This window comes from Dama dama, chromosome 13, assembly GCF_033118175.1.
Source record: "Dama dama isolate Ldn47 chromosome 13, ASM3311817v1, whole genome shotgun sequence".
Taxonomy (NCBI): Eukaryota; Metazoa; Chordata; class Mammalia; order Artiodactyla; family Cervidae; genus Dama; species Dama dama.
In genome coordinates, this window is record NC_083693.1 from 24,933,558 (window position 1) to 24,948,068 (window position 14,511).

General features: G+C 44.7%; 1 non-coding gene across 1 annotated transcript; it reads right to left on the reverse strand.

Moving 5' to 3' along the window:
• Positions 1-524: 524 nt before the first annotated feature.
• LOC133068553 (U6 spliceosomal RNA) lies at positions 525-631 on the reverse strand. The gene has a single exon (XR_009695531.1). It is a non-coding gene; the product is annotated as a U6 spliceosomal RNA (small nuclear RNA).
• Positions 632-14,511: the final 13,880 nt, after the last annotated feature.

Here is a 14,511-nt window from a genome sequence, read left to right on the forward strand (position 1 = left end):
AATCATAAGATATTCCTACAATTTCTTTTAAGTTTCTTTTTTTTAAACAGAGAAGAGTCAATTTTGACTCTTTCATGCTAGATCTGTTTCTTTGGCCGCTTTTGTTATTATATTCACACAAAATGGCCTGCCACAGAGAATCCTGCCCCTTCGCCTGACCGTTAAGCTAACGTGCTTTCATTCAGAATCCTGAAGGAATGAACATATCCCTCCTGCCTGTGGCTTGCCATTCTAGAAGATACTTGCAAGATTAAATGGCTTTTTTACTGTTTTCTTACCTCCCCCCATCTCTGATACATGAAAGAACCTGGCATCCAGACCCTGACAAGATGATTATTTTGAGACATTACTCTGCCATCTTCTTAGTCAGTTGGCTTTCCAAATAAAGTCATATTCCTTGCCTCAGCACCTCATCCTTGGATTTACTGGCCTCTCTGGGGTGAGCGTTGCCAGCTTAGGCTCGGTAACACGTTTCTGTACATCCCCTCCCCTTGGCACTGCCTTCCCACAGGTCACCACAGAGCAAAAACATGGAACGCTTCACAAATTTGCATGTCATCCTCGTGCAGAGGCCACCCTAGTCTTCTCCGTATCATTCCAGTCTTAGTATATGTGCTGCCAAAATGAGCACTATGCCAGCCCCAGCTTCTTTATACACACTCACTCTTCCTAGTCACCTCATTGTGTAAATAAGAAAACCCAAGCTCAGGAAGTCACATGACTTCCCCCGGTTACCCCCCGCAAGTGCGTGTTAAGATCCAGGTGGTTAGGACCACCTAACCCAAAGCACAAACATGGAACTTCCTAGGAAAACAGTGATGTTCTACTAAAGTAATGGGCTCTGGGGCTTCCCTAGGGGTCTGGTGGTTAAGAATCCACTTGCCAATGCAGGCGAGATAGGTTCAATCCCTGGTCTGGGAGGGCATGTCCCACATGTCTTGAGGCAACTAAGGCCATGCGCCACAATTACTGAGACCGTGCCCGAGAGCCCATGGTCCACAACGAGAGAAGCCGCTGCAACGTGAAGCCTGCACACCACAGCAAAGAGTAACCCCCACTCACTGCAACTACAGGAAGTCCACACAAAGCAATGAAGACCCATCACAGCCAAAAATAAATACATACATTTTAAAAATAATAATTATAAGAAAAAAAAAGTAGTGGGCTCTGTTTTCAGAATTGAGGACTAAGATTTTGGCAGGTTGTCAGACCCAATCAGCAACGTGGTGTTCCATGTAAGTGGAATAAGACTCTGAAAGCCACAAACTGGTGACATCGATGATGTCAGGCACTTATTGTGATGATGTGGCTCTCTGAAGACCACAAGAGGAAACGCAGGAGGTCCCAAGCCAAAACCACACAGCCAGCCATCCTCCAGGGGCTGACTGCCCATGAGCGTGCTGCCCATACATCTGTATGGTGGCAAGAGACCCCAGAAACCACCAGTCCCACTGGATAAGTTTAAACAGCTATCCGCAGGCCATTTCTTGGGGAGAAATCCCTGCGGAACCATCCTTTGGTCATGGAGCCCACTGGATCAACATTGCACACAATGGAATAACACAAATCATTTTAAAATCAGAGATACAGCAAATACTTGTTGCATTCACCGCTTAGCAGTCATTCATTTCCTTCCTGGAAACACCCTAGGTTTCCTCTGAGCCCCGCCCTTCCCTGCTGTCAGTAAGCTGACTCTCCCAATGACACCAGGGGCAGGCAGGTGAAACCCAGCCAATCAGAGTGCTGTGTTCTCTTCTGGCTCACAGTTATGTGTTCTGATAAGGCTGCAACCCAGTGATACCCAATGAGACTTTTGCTTGTACTGTAGGGAGAAGGACACCCTCTCTTTCCTTCTGGGTTTTCACCTGGCAGATGTTGACTTAGAATTGAGAGCAGCCAGTTTTCCTCTGTGCAGAGTTAGAGAATGAAGTCACCACACAGAGGAGGGACTTCCCTGGTGGTCCATTGGTTAAGACTCCATGATCCCAGTGCAGGGGACTCGACCCCTGGTCTGGGAACTAGGGTCACATGCGCCTCAAGGCAACTATATATATAGTAGAGCTAAACAATATATGTAGTTCAGTTCAGTTCAGTTCAGTCACTCAGTCGTGTTCCGACTCTTTGTGACCCCATGAATCGCAGCACACCAGGCCTCCCTGTCCATCACCAACTCCCAGAGTTTACTCAAACTTATGCCTATCGCGTCAGTGATGCCATCCAGCCATCTCATCCTCTGTCGTCCCCTTCTCCTCCTGCCCCCAATCCCTCCCAGCATCAGGGTTTTTCCAGTGAGTCAACTCTTTGCATGAGGTGGCCAAAGGATTGGAGTTTCAGCTTCAGCATCAGTCCTTCCAATGGACACCCAGGACTGATCTCTTTTAGGATGGACTGGTTGGATCTCCTTGCAGTCCAAGGGACTCTCAAGAGTCTTCTCCAACACCACAGTTCAAAAGCATCAATTTTTCGGCACTCAGCTTTCTTCACAGTCTGACTCTCGCATCCATACATGACCACTGGAAAAACCGTAGCCTTGACTAGACGGACCTTTGTTGGCAAAGTAATGTCTCTGCTTTTTAATATGCTATCTAGGTTGGTCATAACTTTCCTTCCAAGGAGTAAGCGTCTTTTAATTTCATGGCTGCAGTCAGCATCTGCAGTGATTTTACATATGTGTGTGTGTATATATATATATATATATATATATATATATATATATATATACACGTACATAGCTCTATTATTAAAAAAAAATAATCACCACAGAGGAAAGCAGAGATACTGCTGTGGACTGAATGGTTGCACTCCAGCCCCAAACTCATATGTTGAAATCCTAACCCCAGTGTGACGGTATCAGTTAGTGGGGCCCTTTGGGAGACGTTTAGGGCACGATGGTGGAGCCCTCATCAATGGGTAAAGCTCAATGCCTTTATGAAAGAGACTCCAAGAAAGCTCTTTTGCTCCTTTTGCCATGTGAGGACACAGTGAGAAGACAACCATCTATGAAAGAGGAAGCCAGCCCGCATCAAACACTGACATGCCAGCACCTTGATCTCAGACTTCTAAGCCTCCAGAACTGAGAGAACTGAATGTCTGCTATTTAAGCCACCCAGTTGGACTTCCTGGTAGCGCAGTAAATAAGAATCCACCTGCACAGGTGGTTCAATACAGGGCACATGGGTTCAATCCCCAGTCCAGGAAGATTCCACGTGCCGTGGAGCAGCCAAGCCCGTGTGCCACAACCTCTGAGGCTATGGTCCAGCTAACGAAGCCTGAGTGCCTAGAGCAGCCTGCACTCGGCAGCAAGAGGAGCCGCCAAGATGAGAAGCCTGAGCACCGAAACAAACTCACCACGGCTAGAGAAAAGCCCGTGAGCAACGACGAACACCCAGCACAACCAAAAACAAACTAAATAGAATAAGCCACCCAGTCTATGGCATCGGTTATTTCTGTTATAGCAGCTCGAACACAGTAAGACAGATACAATTGAAGATGGTCCTAATGCCCTTGTTTTGCAGTTGCGCCCTATGGGTTGCATCCTAATGACATTTTTGACCCTTAAAGCTGGCCTGGATTTTTCAATTTCCTGAGATAATAAATTCCCACTTTTTTGCTTAAGTCAGTTTGAATCTATTTTTGTATCACTTGCAAGAGAAAAAGTCCTGACACAATGGCTTTTCAAAACAGAAGTCCCTCCGGGGGGTGGGAAAAAGTCCCTCTCCCTTGAGGTTTTGGGGCTTCTGAGTTAATGACAGTCTGATAGAACTGAATCTTGTTCATACCTTTGCTTAACTGTCTCCTCAGTAAGGCCTTTCCTGACTAAAGTCCTTTCAATTATGACTTCCTCCAACCCAGTAGCCTTGTCCCCCTCCCTCTTCTATTTTTAAGTTTTCACCATGCAATACACTACTTACTTTACTTGTTTGTTTGTTGTCTGTCTTCCATAACTAGAATGTAAGTCATAAAGGTGGGGTTTTTTAGTCTATTTTATTCATTAATGTCTCCATGGCCTTCCCTGGTGGCTCAGATGGTAGAGAATCCTCCTGCAGTGCAGGAGACCTGTGTTCGATCCCTGGGCCAGGAAGATGCCCTGGAGAAGGGCATGGCAACCCACTCCAGTATTCTTGCCTGGAGAATCCCATGGACAGAGGAGCCTGGGGGGCTAGAGTCCATAGGGTCGCAAAGAGTCAGACATGACTGAGCAACTAACACGCTGGACTCAGACAGACTTGGGTTCAAATCTAGACTCCCCAGTGACTGGTTACTTGCTCTACATAAGTTTCAGTGAGATTCAGTTTCTCACATATGAAGTAGGGTGGGGGTAATAATTGATACTCTCAGGATTATTGTGAGATCAGGTGAGATGATACATCCTTGCCTGCCATCCTATAGGCTTCCATTATAGGTTACCTGTACATAGGGCAACCAACCAGAATGAGAAAGAGAACTCACTAAAATGATACGTCGAAAGACCCTGCTCGTCTTTTGTGAATCCATGATGACTGAGGAACAACCAAGGGTATATACTTGACTCAGTATGACAACCAAGATTTTTGTCCACTGCTGGCACGTCTACCTGGTTTTAGAGTGACTGATCCAAGAAAGAAGGCTTTTGGATGGTGTGGGAATTCTTGTGGGACACAGATGATAAATTGATGTCTCCTAGCAAAAGATGATGTGACTTGTGTTATCTGCTTATTTATTGAATGTGGTAAATTAAATGTTTGTGTCTACCCTGAAATTCCTGTATTGAAGCCCTCTCAAGCCTGTGCTCAGCGACAAGAGAAGCCACCGCACTGAGAAGCCTGGGTACAACAACTACAAGTAGACCCTGCACACTGTACCTAGAGAAAGCCGGAGCACAGCAAGGAAGACCCAATGCAATCAAAAATAATAAATAAAATACATTTTTAAAAAATTAATAAGTGGCTCAAGGCTGAAGCAGAAGCTCCAATACTTTGGCCACTTGATGCAAAGAGCCGACTCATTGGAAAAGACCTTGATGCTGGGAAAGATTGAGGGCAGGAGGAGAAGGGGATGACAGAGGATGGATTTGTTGGATGGCATCACTGACTCAATGGACGTGAGTTTGAGAAAACTCCAAGAAATGGTGAAGGACGGGGAAGCCAGGTGAGCTGCAGTCCATGGGGTCACAGAGAGTCAGACACAACTTAGTGACTGAACAACAACAAAGGAGGGCTTGCCCTTTATCTCTTTCTCCCCCACCTTCCCCATGAAATGAGGACACAGAAGGAAGTGGCCATCTGCAAGTCAGGAGGAAAGACCTCCCAAGATCCTGACTATGCTGTTACCCTGATCTCAAGCTTCTAGCCGGCAGAACTGTGAGAAAATAGATACATGTTGTTTAAGCCACCCAGTCTATGGTATTTGTTATGGCAGCCCAAGCTGACAAAGACACTTGGGTAGTCTTCCTTTCTTGTTGCATACACAAAAAAATGAGAATCTGTGTAATTAAAAGTAAAGTGAGAATTAAAAATGTCAGGGGCAAGGAAAGTGCACCTTAGAACAGAAAGCATAGAGGAAGGGGAGGAGCAAGTAGTTCATAGGGTAATAGAGAGTTCTAGCACTGGTTCCCAATAGGAAAAGGAGTGCGTCAAGGCTGCATATTGTCACCCTGCTTATTTAACTTATATGCAGAGCACATCATGAGAAACGCTGGGCTGGAAGAAGCACAAGCTGGAATCAAGATTGCCGGGAGAAATATCAATAACCTCAGATATGCAGATGACACCACCCTTATGGCAGAAAGTGAAGAGGAACTAAAAAGCCTCTTGATGAAAGTGAAGGAGGAGAGTGGAAAAAGTTGGCTTAAATCTCAACATTCAGAAAACTAAGATCATGGCATCCGGTCCCATCAACTCATGGGAATCAAATGGGGAGACAGTGGAAGCAGTGTCAAACTTTAATTTTTTGGGCTCCAAATCACTGCAGATGGTGATTGCAGCCATGAACTTAAAAGACGCTTACTCCTTGGAAGGAAAGTTATGACCAACCTAGATAGCATATTAAAAAGCAGAGACATTACTTTGCCAACAAAGGTCTGTCTAGTCAAGGCTACGGTTTTTCCAGTGGTCATGTATGGATGCGAGAGTCAGACTGTGAAGAAAGCTGAGTGCCGAAAAATTGATGCTTTTGAACTGTGGTGTTGGAGAAGACTCTTGAGAGTCCCTTGGACTGCAAGGAGATCCAACCAGTCCATCCTAAAGGAGATCAGTCCTGGGTGTTCATTGGAAGGACTGATGCTGAAGCTGAAACTCCAGTACTTTGGCCACCTCATGCAAAGAGTTGACTCATTGGAAAAACCCTGATGCTGGGAGGGATTGGGGGCAGGAGGAGAAGGGGACGACAGAGGATGAGATGGCTGGATGGCATCACCGACTCGATGGACATAAGTTTGAGTAAACTCTGGGAGTTGGTGATGGACAGGGAGGCCTGGCGTACTGCAATTCATGGGATCACAAAGAGTCGGACACGACTGAGCGACTGAACTGAACTGAACTGAGCACTGAGATTTATATTTCTATGAGCTTCCAGCTGGCCAGAGAAAAGAGATAGAGGGCGATATTGTAAGGGTCAGCAAAGGGCAGTTTCCCATGGCTTAATCTCTAGAGGTTTAGAAACTTCTTGAGTTCAAGAGCAGTGTCAATTATTTAGCAGTGTATAAGGTTTGGCTACTTGACTCCATCATTATATGATTAGGGCCTTAACAAACAAGCTCAGGTGAGTAGGTTCAAATGAGCATGTTGAACTTTAAGAATTGCCAAGGGAGCATCCTGGCAGTCCAGTGGTTAAGACTCAGTGCTTTCACTGCCAAGGCCCAGGTTTGATTCCTGGTCAGGGAACTAAGATCCTGACCAGAATGTCATGTGGCATAGCTAGAAAAAAAAAAGAAAAACAACTGTTGAGAAGTTATCCAGTAGGCTGAGGCTTCCCTGGTGGCTCAGATGATAAAGAATCTGCCTGCAATGCAGGAGACCCAGGTTCAATCCCAGGGTCGGAAAAATCCCCTGGAGAAGGGAATGGCTACCCACTCCAGCATTCTTGCCTGGAGAATCCCATGGACAGAGGAGCCTGGGGGGCTGCAGTCCATGGGGTTGCAAAGAGTTGGACACAACTGAGTGACTAACTTTCACTTTCACTTTTTCTATCCAATAGGCTGCCTGCTTTGGCTTATCACATTTAATGAAGTTTCTTTTTTGAGTTGGTGGCAATTTCTTTATTTTTTATAAGTTTTTAAAAAAAAAATTTATTTGGCTGCACCAGATCTTAGTTGCAGCACATGACATCCTCATTCTTGTGGAATCTAGTTCCCCAACCCCATGGAATCCAAGCCCCCTGCATTGAGATTGTGGAGTCCTAGCCACTGGACCATCAAGGGAGCCCAGGCAACTTTTTAAAAATAGACTCCTTTTTGTCCTATAATAGTGGATGCGAGTTTTTTAAAGAACAGTTCTCACTGTGGAGCCCTTTAGGTCCTATCCTAGTGACTCCATGAAACTTTCTGCAACTCACTCTCCTTATTAAGAATAAGCAATCCCAGTTCAGAGAGGTTAAGTAATTTGCCTGCAGGCTTCCAGCTAATATGTAAAATAATGGGAACCCAACAGCTTCTGCTCTTTTCATTCCATCAGTGTTCCTCACGCTTTATTCCTATATGTGCCTTCTTCACTATCTTTGTCTTACCCTCTAATATGCATGATTGTTTAACATTTTTCAGCAAATTAACTCTCTATTATGAGTTTAATTTTTTCTTAAGCAGTATTCATGAAATTATGAATTTGATGTGCTTGTTATATGATATGTATGTTATATTAACAATATTACTGTGTGTGTATGCTCAGTCACTTGGTTGTGTCTGACACTTTTCTTTTTTTTTTTTTGTCTTTTTTTTTTGTCTGACTCTTTTTGACCCATGGACTGTAGCCCGCCAGGCTCTTCTGTCCATGGGATTCTCCAGGCAAGAATGCTGGAGTGGGTTTCCATTTCCTCCTCCAGCAGATCTTCAGACCCAGGGATTGAACCCATGTCTCTTTTGCAGATGTTTCACCACTGCTCCATCTGAAAAGCTTATATTAACAATATTATTAATTCACATTAAAATAACTATATAACCTATTAATTTTTAAATTTAAAGTCATGTGCATATGACCTAACGTATTCCTCCAATGGTGTGCATATTCAACCATTGGAAAACCTTACACTGTGTCCAGAAGTGAAAAAAGGTGAACATTTCAATGAACAATGCTGTTTGTTGCTGCTGTTCTGGGTTCTAGAATAACAAGACCAGTTTTTAAGCAAGGCTCATCCACTGTCTCTGAAAGCAAAAGAAAAAGTCGAGACCCCAGAACGTTTTGAACAGCCACGGTGTTATCACAAGAGACATGGCTAGACTTACAAAAAGTCTGCAGTGAGGAGATACAATCACTTAAATAGCTAGGTTTTTGTTCTTCTGTTCAAAATAAACATTTCTTAATAGTTACACTTCAAGTAATGCCATGAATAAAAATCAAACAAAAAACCTTTGGACTTTGATAACTAGAAGCAGATTAATAGCAAATCACATTTAAATAAGGCCTTCATAAGTGCATCATGATGAAACAGAAGCAATAAGGTTAATTAAGTCTTTATGTTCTATTATATACGTAGGAACCCAGCCTCTTTAGATTAAACAATATTAAAGATAGAAGGGCATGTGGTAAGTTGCAATTATGCCCAGTGTATCAATGAAATACTCTTCTTGAATTTTCACTGGTTGCTTTTAAAGTTGGTTTGAGCAGTAATCCCAAGAAAGAAATCCTTTGATCTAACCAAATGAAGGAGTAATCCATTAGTGCTCAAGCAAGAAAGACATAGGACTTCCCAGGTGGCACAGTGATAAAGAATCCACCTGCCAATGCAGGAGATGCTAGAGACTTGGGTTCGATTCCTGGGTCAGGAAGATCCCCTGCAAGAGGGCATGGCAACCCACTCCAGTATTCTTGCTTGGGAAATTCCATGGACAGAGGAGCCTGGCAGGCTACAGTCCATGGGGTCACAAAGAGTTGGACATGACTGAGCACACACACACACACACACACACACACACACACACACACACAGAGGAAGACATCATTTGTTCACACGGCCAACAGCTACTGGATGGTTGCCTAGTGATGCTGGATATTGCACTAGGTTCTAAGATACCCTAATAAGATATGGTCCCTGAGCTTGGGGAGCTCATAGCCTAGTTGGAGAGATAAACAAATCAAACAGAACAATCATGCTGTGTTGTGTGGGAACAGGTATTGGGTTGGGCAAAAAGTTCATTCGGGGCTTTACATAAGATGGTATGGAAAAACCTGAATGAACTTTTTGGTCAACCCAATACTAGGGGGTCCTGACAAAAAGGAATTAAATACAGCCTGAAGGAGTCAAGACAGGCTTCAAAGAGAAGAGAAAGGGGCAGAGCTAAGTGCTTATGAATGAACTGGAGTCAGTGATGAGGCAATTCCAGGCAGAAGGACTAAATCACATTTGGGAAAGCACCTTAATGAAGGACAATAGGATGGAACTGAAGACCAGGTCACTTATGGTGAACAAGTCATTCAATACGGCTTGAATGAAGAAGGGGAGAAAAAGTTCAAGCTGGAGATGGACCAGGTGATGACAGGCCTAACTAACTAGTTTACCCTGAGGACTATAGAGCCGTTCGAACGTGGTAAGCAGAGGGGACTTGGGTTGCCTGATGGTGGCTGCCAAGACTCCTCTGTGAGGGCTGCTCGGCTCCATTCTTGGGACTTTCCCTGGACACATTTGGCAACAGGGCAGCAGCTGCAATTACTGACGGCTGGAAAACAGGGTCTCTCTGGCATGTTATTCGGGCAAGTGTAATTACGGATAATGGGCCTCAATTTGCCCATCAGGAATTTGCACAGTTGGCTCTGTCGCTGGAATTTCAATATTTCACATTGTGCTTGTGTACCAGAGTTAGACAACAGGAGAAGCAGAAGCGGCCGTGGTTTCTCAGCAGCTCCGTGCGTTGACTTTGGAAATGGTCCCGGGCCTTTGTGAAGCAGTGGCCCTTCCTTGAAAAGCAGGCCTTGCCCTGAGCAAACCCATCCCCCCGAAAAAGGTTTCCAGCCACGCTCCTCAAGCACCAGGTCTGGAAGCCGAGCAGACAGGACCTGCTGGTCCAGTGGGGCCAAGGTCCTCTCCTGGAGTCTACAGCTGGTAAGGAGGACTGCGTCCACTAAGATCCTGGTCTGTAACCCAGGCTGACACACAATTAAAAAAAAAAAAAAAAAAGATGCTTTGAATGTGAATATTTCAGCTCCACTTAGGGCAACTACTTTGGAAACTCTTGCTTCATTACTGTTTTTCTTCTTTATGCTGCCTTCTGGGGCAGGGTCAACCAATTTTGTTTCCTATTATTCCAGTTTTGTGTTCTGTTCTTGTCCTGGCACTGGCCTTTCTATCCATTCTACACATATTAATATAGTATTTGGCCATATATCAAGTCATGTTCTAAAGGCTTTGTGTGTATTAACTCATTTACTTCTCATAACAAAAGTATGCGATAAATACAGATAAGGAAGTTATTATACCCATTTTACAGATGAGAAAATGAAGCCCAGAGTAGGGGAAATCAGATTTGAACCAGGCAATATTGTTCCAAAGTCTCACACCAAACTTCACTTGAATTTCATACATTCCAACCTGTGTTTTCTTAATATCTGAGATATTTTTTTACTGAGCAACTTTTTTTGGTGCTAGGTATTTTACATGTGTGATTTCCGCCAGACAGCTGAAAAGGACAGATACAGCTAAATGAACTAAGCCATAGTGATTTAAGCAACTTGCTTGTGATTATGCTGATAGTAAATGGGAAAGCCGCTGGCCTCTGAGCCAGACAGAGCTCCTTATCCCTCCATCTATTGCCTCATTCTCTCTTATACTGATTGTCTGGGGTATTTTGACAGCTTGAGTCTGCCCTAGGACCGAACCACCATGATGACCCTAGACACAGCCCAGGCCCCGCTCAAGGGGAGGCTATGACAATCCACCACAATCTCAGAGAAAGGAAATAGAAACCTGCAGTTACTCTGTGAGGCTACCTGTGAGGGCCTCTTAATAAACAGAGCTCTAACAATTATATTCTCCATTTATGAAATGCTTCCTAATGTGCCAGGCACTTTATATATGATACTCCTAAGCAGCATGACAATCCTACAAGGTCAATATTATTACTGCTATTTTACTGATGAGGAAACAGAGGCTCAAGGAAGTTAAATAATTTACCCACCTTCACCCAGTTATTCAGATATGCTGACTCCAATATCCAGATGTTTTCTCCTATACCTGGCTTCTTGTGAGCTAGATTCAGAATAAGCCTTTCCAAGGGCTTAGAGAAAATACAGAGGGTGAAAGAAAATAGATTTAGCATGGACTGGGGACATTTCTTCATTTATTTGGCTTTGCCAGGTCTTAGTTGTGGCACACAAGATCTTTGGTCATGGCATACGAACTCTTAGTTGCGGCATATGGCATCTAGTTCCCTGACCAGGGATTGAACCCGGGCCCCCTGCATAGAGAGTACAGAGTCTTTTTATTTTTTTTTATTTTTTTTTATTATTATTATTTTTTTTTTCCAGTGGGTTTTGTCATACATTGATATGAATCAGCCATGGATTTACATGTATTCCCAATCCCGATCCCCCCTCCCACCTCCCTCTCCACCCGATTCCTCTGGGTCTTCCCAGTGCACCAGGCCGGAGCACTTGTCTCGTGGAGAGTACAGAGTCTTAATCACTGGACCACCAGGGAAACCCCTGGGGGACATTTCCTTTTTTCCTTCCTTCCTCTCTCCTATCCTCCCTCCTTGCTTTCCTTCCTCTTTTCAATTAAAAATGACACAGTGGTTAACAAAGCTAACAGAAGCCCTGGACTTGGCCTCCTGTCATCTTTAAAATCCAAGTTCCACCCATGCACAATTATGACCGCTGACAATAAAATCCCAACCCAGTGTGAATCAGCACAAAGAAAAAGCAAAAGAGGGCAGGGCTGGGGCTTGGTGCTTAGAGTTAGCCCCAAAGTTATGAGTCAGAGAAGTCTTAGGATAACCTCCTGCCAAGTTAATCCCAGGCCAGGGCTTGCCAAGGTGCAGCTGCTCTCACAAACTCCAGAGGACCAAAGTGGACTGCCCTGGGGAGAAAGAGCAGTTCTACTGGGCTGGAGAGAGACCACTGGACAAGTCATAGAAATTGTTGTCATTGACTGAATCTCATTGGTGCTACTGTGGCAGAAGACAGTCCTGCAGTCACGTAGGTGGCGGTGTATCTGTTTGATTCTCCTCTGCACTGTACCCAGATACTCAGTAAAGGTGTGTATAATGCATTCAAAATGGAGGCACGGATTTGTTTGTATTACTAATACAATGTTTGCAATGTGAACGAACCAAAAATAAAATGTCAATACAATGCTTGCGTGCTATCCTAAAAACAATGGCATGGGTTTGTGAAAGCAAAAGTCGCTCAGTCCTGTCCAACTCTTTGCAACCCCATGGACTGTAGCCCTCCAGGCTCCTCTGTCCATGGGGATTCTCCAGGCAAGAATACTGGAGTGGGTTGCCACGCCCTCCTCCAGGGGATCTTCCCAATGCAGGGATGGAATCCAGGTCTCCCGCATTGTGGGCAGATTCTTTACCAACTGAGCCACCAGGAAGGCCCAAGAATACTGGAGTGGGTAGCCTGTCCCTTCTCCAGGGGATCTTCCCAACCCAGGAGTCGAACTGGGGTCTCCTTCGTTGCAGGCTGATTCTTTACCAAGTGAGTTACCAGGGAAGCCCCTGCATGGGTTTGTAGAGACCTAACCAAATGAAAAAGTGTTTGTCTTAGTTTGTCCTTGGTCTGGGTTCTCCACATTGCCTCCAGGTCCACCTTTCTCTCTGAATCTGAACTTTGTGAGTAAATTCTAGGGTCAGAAGGTGTCAGAATCACCTCGTGCTCCAACTTCAGACAGACCTAGGCTCTTATAGAGAGAGTAGTCTGCACTTCTTTCTTTAAAAACACAGGAACTATGAAATTTTCTCATATCCTTCTAGAGAAAGAAGAGGGAGTTATCCATCCATGCTTGTGGAAAGAGAAGAGGACTTTAGAATCACAAGGATCCAGAAACAAACTCTGCTACTTACCATCTGTATAAGCTTTGGGCAGTTTATTCACCTGTAACAATGAAGAAAACGGGACTTAACCTTGGAAAGAGGTTAAGAAGACTAAGTGAGAATGTGCATGTTAAAATGCCCAGGACGGGGGAGGGAGGTGGGAGAGGGGTTCAGGATGGGGAACACATGTACACCCATGGCTGATTCATGTCAGTGTATGGCAAAACCACTACAACATTGCAAAGTAATTAGCCTCCAATTAAAAAAAGAAAAACCTAACAAATGTTCACTATACTGGGAAAAAAAAATGCCCAGGACGATGGCTGGCTTACTGTAGTTAATTAGATCTTCATCACTCAATCTCCTTGGCTGACCTGTGCTTCTTTCTGTATTCCCAAGTCCTTCTGAGAGTCCTAGCACCATCTATTCTTTATGATACAGGAATCTTTGATCAGAAATGCACCGAAGGTTACTCTGGTATTCTCTCTGTGTTCCAGAAACAGAAATGGGCAATTCAATTTTTATTTTATTCCATAAAATGATGAAGCACATATTCTGGGTTAGGGACTGAACTAGGAGCTGGGGATGTATAAATGAATTGGGGGTCTCAGAGGGGGGAAACAGACAAATCAGACTACAGTTGGGATATCTGTAAGGACAAAACTAGAGTTTGCGCACATCCCAGAAGAAGTATTTAAATGGGATTTTCAGGAACTGCCTGAGAGTGTGTGTATGTGTGTGTGTTGAGAAGTAAGGCATGAAGGAAGGCAGGTGGGAGCCTGAAAGGGCAAGCAGAAGTAGACCAGGTGAGGTAGGCAGGTGGGATTGGCTCTGCCTGTAGAGAGAACAATGCCAAGGCACGGAATGTGAAATCATCAACTTTGGTTCTGGTCACGGGGACCAGCGTATACTAGGGGGCGGGGCCAGGAGAGGGGCGGGGCCAGGCCAGGGGCTGGAGAGTTGGGCAGAGGTCAGATTGCAAAGGGCCTGGGGAGGTATGCTATGCAATTTTTGGCTATTAACTGGACACATACAGTGAGTCCTTGAAGCATTCCAAGCAGGAGGGTAACATGATCAGATTTGCTTTTCTAAATTGCCAAGAAAGGGACTTCCGTGATGGTTCAGTGGTTAAGAATCTGCCTTCCAATGCAGGGGACCTGGATTCCATCCCTTCCAAAGTGGGAACTGAGATCCCACATGCCATGAGGCAGCTAAGCCCCTGCGTAGCCACTAGGGAAGCCCATACACTGCACCTACTGAGCCTGAGTGCTCTGGAGCCGCAGCTAGAAAGGAGCCTTGTGCCACATTGAACACCCAGCACAACCAAAAAAGTTGCCATGACAACTTATGTCCAC